The sequence below is a fragment of the Vipera berus genome (assembly GCF_964194415.1).
Source record: "Vipera berus genome assembly, chromosome: 1".
NCBI classification, from domain to species: Eukaryota; Metazoa; Chordata; class Lepidosauria; order Squamata; family Viperidae; genus Vipera; species Vipera berus.
In genome coordinates, this window is record NC_138202.1 from 193608898 (window position 1) to 193614645 (window position 5748).

The window sequence follows — 5748 nt, forward strand, 5'->3', positions numbered from 1 at the left end:
TCCCTGTTGCTTGTCATCTTCTTGCACTTTCACCCACTAATGGACCAATCATTTCCTTTAATTTTTTTGTTTTTTACATGTTGAAAGAAGCTTTTTTTGCTATTTTTGACTTTGGTTGCAAGCCTTAGTTCATTTTGAGCTTAGCTTTTCTCACTTCACCTTTGCAGGCTTGGGCTATTTTCTGATATTCTGACTTAGTTATGTGCCCCTCTTTCTACTTTCTATACTTGTCCTGTTTATCTTTCAGTTTATCAGAGAGTTCTTTATGCAGCCATGCTGGTTTCTTCTGAGAAACATTTGTTGGTATTGTGCTAGACTGGGCTTTTATTATCTCACTTTTTCAAAATTTCCCTAGCTTCTTGAGTTGTTTTCCCCTTGAGGATTTTCATCCATGGAATCCTTCCCAAGCCCTCTCTATGTTTATTGAAATTAGCTCTCTTAAAGTCCAAGACTCTAGTTTCACTTTGTTCTATTGCTTGTGCTTCCATAATATTGAATTCCAGTATTTCATGATCACTTCCTCCCAAGGTTTCTGTGGCTTCAACACCTTCTATCATTTCATCTTTGTTAGTAAGAATTAGATCTAAAATGGCTAATCCCCTAGTTCCCTTCTCTACTTTTTGGGAGACAAGGTTGTTTGCTAGGTTTGACAGGAATCTGTTTGATCTTCCACTTGGTGCAGAGTTTGTCTCCCAGTTGATGTCAGGCTAGTTAAAGTCCCCTATTACTATTGTGATGTGCTTCCTACATACCTTAGTTAGCTGACTAGCAAAAGGTTCATCTATTTCCTCTGTTTAGTTGGGTGGCCTATAGTATACACCTATGGCAATGTCATTTCCCCCCCTTTTATATTGACCCAAATGCTTTCATATATTTAGTTCAAAGATGAAAATCTTCTTGAATGATTCCCAGTGTGTCAATGATCATTCAAAAACTGACATCCTGGGCATCTTACTCAGGAAGAAGGTATATGTATTTCTTGTTTGATTCAATGCATCTCTTTCAACAGTTATGGATGGTAAATACAATATATGCTCAGGCAAAGGAGTCAATGTTGGGAAAGGGTCTGATTTTCTTGATAATTTGAGAACTAGTTTTTTTCTGGGAAATAGATGTTCATACCTTAACCAATAAAAAGTAAAATATATTTTGTCTATAAAGCTGGGGCATTGATGTTTTGCCCAAATCACATCTTCACTGGTTTTCATCTGAACATAAACACAGATTTAGCTGCAAACAGGGTTTTTTAATGCTTTGAAGGTCAGTATAAATTATACATAAAATGAGGGCAGTTTGTTAATTGTTCCTATGTAGTGGTTGATACAACTAAGGACCAATGTTAATGTATCCTTTATCTACTACTGATAGTATTGCTCATTTGCGAACTGGCCTTTTTATTGGAAATTGATGATTATACCTTCTGATTAAAAAAATTAATTTTGATGTTTGCCACTACCAATTTTGATGTATCCTTGTTAACTACTGATCTTATGGGACTCAGCAAAATGATATGTGGTACTCTTAACTTTTAAGAAAAGGTATATGTCAATGTTGCAAACATTGACATGTTTTTGCACTGACAATATAAGAGACAGCCTGCTATTTTAATTGCTTCAGTTGGGAGGGGGGAAGAGGAGGATTGTACCTTCAAGGCCATCTGAACCTAAAGAAGATAAGACCTTGGTGGGTTTTCTAACAGAAGGGAAGCTGATTCTTTAAATTAATTGGAGAACATGATTAATGACAAAATTAGAAAGGTGTAGAATTGTGTTTTAATATATTGTGCAAGGTGCAGAGATTTCAGATTCCAGCTTCCTTCGAGCAAGCATTTGCCAGTGTATTAGGCTAATAAAGGACTTTTTAAGGTAAACAATGCCTCAGAGTCACTTGAAAAGCCCATACGTTGGAAACTTGACATCAACCTGGAATCCACCCTACTTTTTAATCTAATTAGGGAGTCCCAACCTCCTGTCTCTGTCTCCAAGTTTGGGAGACAGTCTGGCAAAGAGTTGGGGAAGATCCCATAGTAGAGGGAGTAAAATAGCCTGAAGCCAGCTCCCCAGCACCAGTAGCCACCCCAGTGGGGGAAAGACCAGCGAAGAAGCCAGCAGGGAAAGAGTTTCAGCAATCCTCCCAGCTGGGAGCTAGATCCAAACAACCAGGAGAATTGGTCTGGTCATCAGAGTGGATTAAGCCCAGCAGAGACTCCAGGCGCCTCAGAGCAGCCAGGCCAGCTGAGATTGTATACTCGGATGAGTGGAAGACAGCCTTCAAATGCCCCTTGGAGAGCTACCAATTCAAAGTCATGCCCTTTGGACTGCAGGGGGCGCCAGCCGTATTTATGCAGTTGATTAATGAGGTCCTACATGATCACCTATACAAAGGGGTCCTAGTATACCTTGATGACATCCTGATATACAGCACAAATATGACTGACCACATAAAACTGGTCAGAGAAGTGTTAAAAAACTATTGAATGCCAAACTTTATGTCAAATGGTCAAAATGTGAATTTCACCAAACCCGATTAGATTATCTTGGCTCTAGAATCTCCAATGAGGGTAAATGGACCCAGCCAAAGTAAAAACCATAATTGAATGGCAGCCCCCAAAAACCTGCAAACAGCTCCAGAGCTTCCTAGGGTTTGCCAACTTCTACCGTCTATTTATTCCCTCTTTTGCTGAGATTGCTCTACCTCTTGCAGAACTACTCATAATGGGCAAGGGAGGGGGAAAACCATGACCTGGCCAACTGCTAGCATGGACTATGAGTTGTTAGAAAGCTTTTGAGAATTTAAAAAGACTATTTGCGGGTGAACAAGTCCTAAAGCACCCCTGCCCAGGGGAGCCCTTCGTAATTTAGGCAGATGACAGCGACGTGCCACTCAGAGCGGTGTTATTGCAAAAGAATAAAAGTGGGGTCCTGCAACCTTGTGCTTACACCTCTAAGAAATTTACTGAAAGTGAGAGGAGATGGACAGTCTGGGAGAAGGAGGCCTTTGCTATTAGGTGGGGGCTATTAAACTGGCGGCACTACTTAGAAGGGAGCAAGGTGCCTTTTGAAGTATGGACAGATCACAAAAATTTAGAGGCACTAAAAACTCCCTGCAAATTGTCACCAAAACAAGTACGATGGGCACAGTACTTCAACCATTTTAACTTTACTCTAAAATACATACCAGGAAGAAAAAACTTCCTAGATGATGTGCTCTCCCGATTGCCACAATACAAAAGCAAACACGAAGAAGTTTACAAGGCAATTATTCCCAGTCCACAAACTGTGGCCCAACTCATACCTCACAGGACCCCTAATCCTGATGACCCCCGGGGTAAAGAAAATAAAGCAAGAACACCTCACTGATCAATGGTTTAAAGACAATCAGATATCCCTAACATGCAGGGATGGTCTGGCTGACAAGGGGGGGAATTGTACTTGCCTGAAGTTCTTCATCTTAATGCCCTCAAACACAGCCATGATGTCAAACAGGCTGGACATTTTGGATATCTAAAAACTCTACATCTCACTCGCTGGCAATTTTGGTGGCCGGGATTAAAACGAGACATAGAAAACTACGTCAAGAGCTGTACTGTATGTGCCACCATGAAAAGAATCCCAGGAAAGACCCCTGGGTTACTGCAACCGGTGGCCGAACCTTCTCAACCATGGGAAGAAATAGCTATGGACTTTATAGTAGACCTACCTGACAGTAGAGGAAATACTGTCATTTGGACTGTGATAGACCTATTTTCAAAACAGGCTCACTTTATCACCTGCAAAGGACTTCCATCAGCTCAATGCCTGACTAAGTTGTTCCTAAAACATATCTATCGACTACATGGCGCCCATAAGTGAATAATTTCGGACAGAGGGGTGAAGTTCACAGCGAAATTTTGGAGAAACTTTCTTAAATTAATTGGATCATCTCAAGGCCTATGAAATGCTTTTCACCCGGCTACTAACGGGGCCACAGAATCTGCCAAAAAATGGTGGAACAATACCTTAGATGCTACGTCTCTTACCAACCAACAAACTGGACCGACCACCTCCCTTTTGCAGAGGTGTCTTACAATAATTCAGTACATAGCAGCACCAGCTACACTCCTTTCCGTGTGTAGCCACAGGGAAAGAATTCAATCCCATACCGGAATACCCTCAGTTACCCTCCGCTTCCCAGACTCTGGATCATTGGGTGAGGGGTTGGAAAGAAGTTTGGAAAAATACAAAGGTGGCCTTAAAAAAGACCTATGAGACCTACAAAAAGCAAGCTAACAAAAAGAGAGCTCCCCAAAGAACATTCCAAGATGGGGAAAAGGTCTATTTGTCGAACAAATACTTACGCCTTAAACTACCCAATAAGAGATTGGGACCAAAATTCTTGGGGCCTTTCCCCATTGTGAAAATCATCCACCTGGTCACAGTAAAATTGAAACTACTCAGACTTTTGGGAAGAATTCACCCAGTGTTCCATTGTAGCTTGCTGAAAACTTTTCAAACCTCCACTTTAAGACCTCGCCCTAGGAAAGCACATGGACCCCTCATGGTAGCAGGTCAGACCCATTATGAAGTGAAATGTATTCTTGACTTGAGAATCTTTTTTTTTATTAAAGAGTTTTACAAAAAAGATTTTACAATACATCCCCAAAACCCACCCACCACAAACCACCCCCCTTCCCCCCCCACTTCCCAGAGCTAAATACAGGGTTATAGTTATAATAATCATATTCTAACTAAAAATTATCCATAATATAAAATTAACCAAATTCATAACGTGCTTTAACTCCCCTTTAACATAGATACATACAAAGTACTAACACTAAAATTAATAACAATATCCCTCTAAAATCTACTCATAAGCTAAATGGAACTTTTTAGTCCCATATTTATTTTGAATATAATCTATCCATGTCCTCCAAACTGAAATATATCTTTCTTGTGAATGATCCTTCAAATAAGCAGAAATCTTAGACATTTCTGCAAGATTCGAAACTTTAAACACCCATTATTCTATAGTAGGCAAACTATCCTTCTTCCAGTATTGTCCCACCAGTAACCGTGCTGCTGTTATCAAATTCAACATCAAATTGGTTTCTTTAACATCACAATCTACCACAATGCCCAATAAAAACAATTGCGGAGAGAACTTTATCTTTCTCTTAAAAATCTTTTGAATGTTCCACAAAATTTTAACCCAAAAAGCTCCTAACTTGTGTTTGTTTACATTACAGGATCTGTTCTTTTGTAAGGGGAGCCGGATGTCAATGCTGCAAATATTGACATGTTTTTGCACTGACAATATATGAGACAGCCTGTTATTTTAATTGCTTCAGTTGGGAGGGGGGAAGAGGAGGATTGTACCTTCAAGGCCATCTGAACCTAAAGAAAATAAGACCTTGGCGGGTTTTCTAATGGAAGGGAAGCTGATTCTTTAAATTAATTGGAGAACATGATTAATGACAAAATTAGAAAGGTGGAGAATTGTGTTTAAATATATTGTGCAAGGTGCGGAGATTTCAGATTCCAGCTTCCTTCGAGCAAGCATTTGCCAGTGTATTAGGCTAATAAAGGACTTTTAAGGTAAACAATGCTTCAGAGTCACTTGAAAAGTCCATACGTCAGAAACCTGACAGTATATAGATATGCCACCAAAAGACCATATCCAAAAACCAGATGTTGCAAGAAAAAAAGGCTCCAAGAAAGACAGATACAGCTGAGCAATTGAGACTCATGAGTCTCTGAATATCCCTAGTTT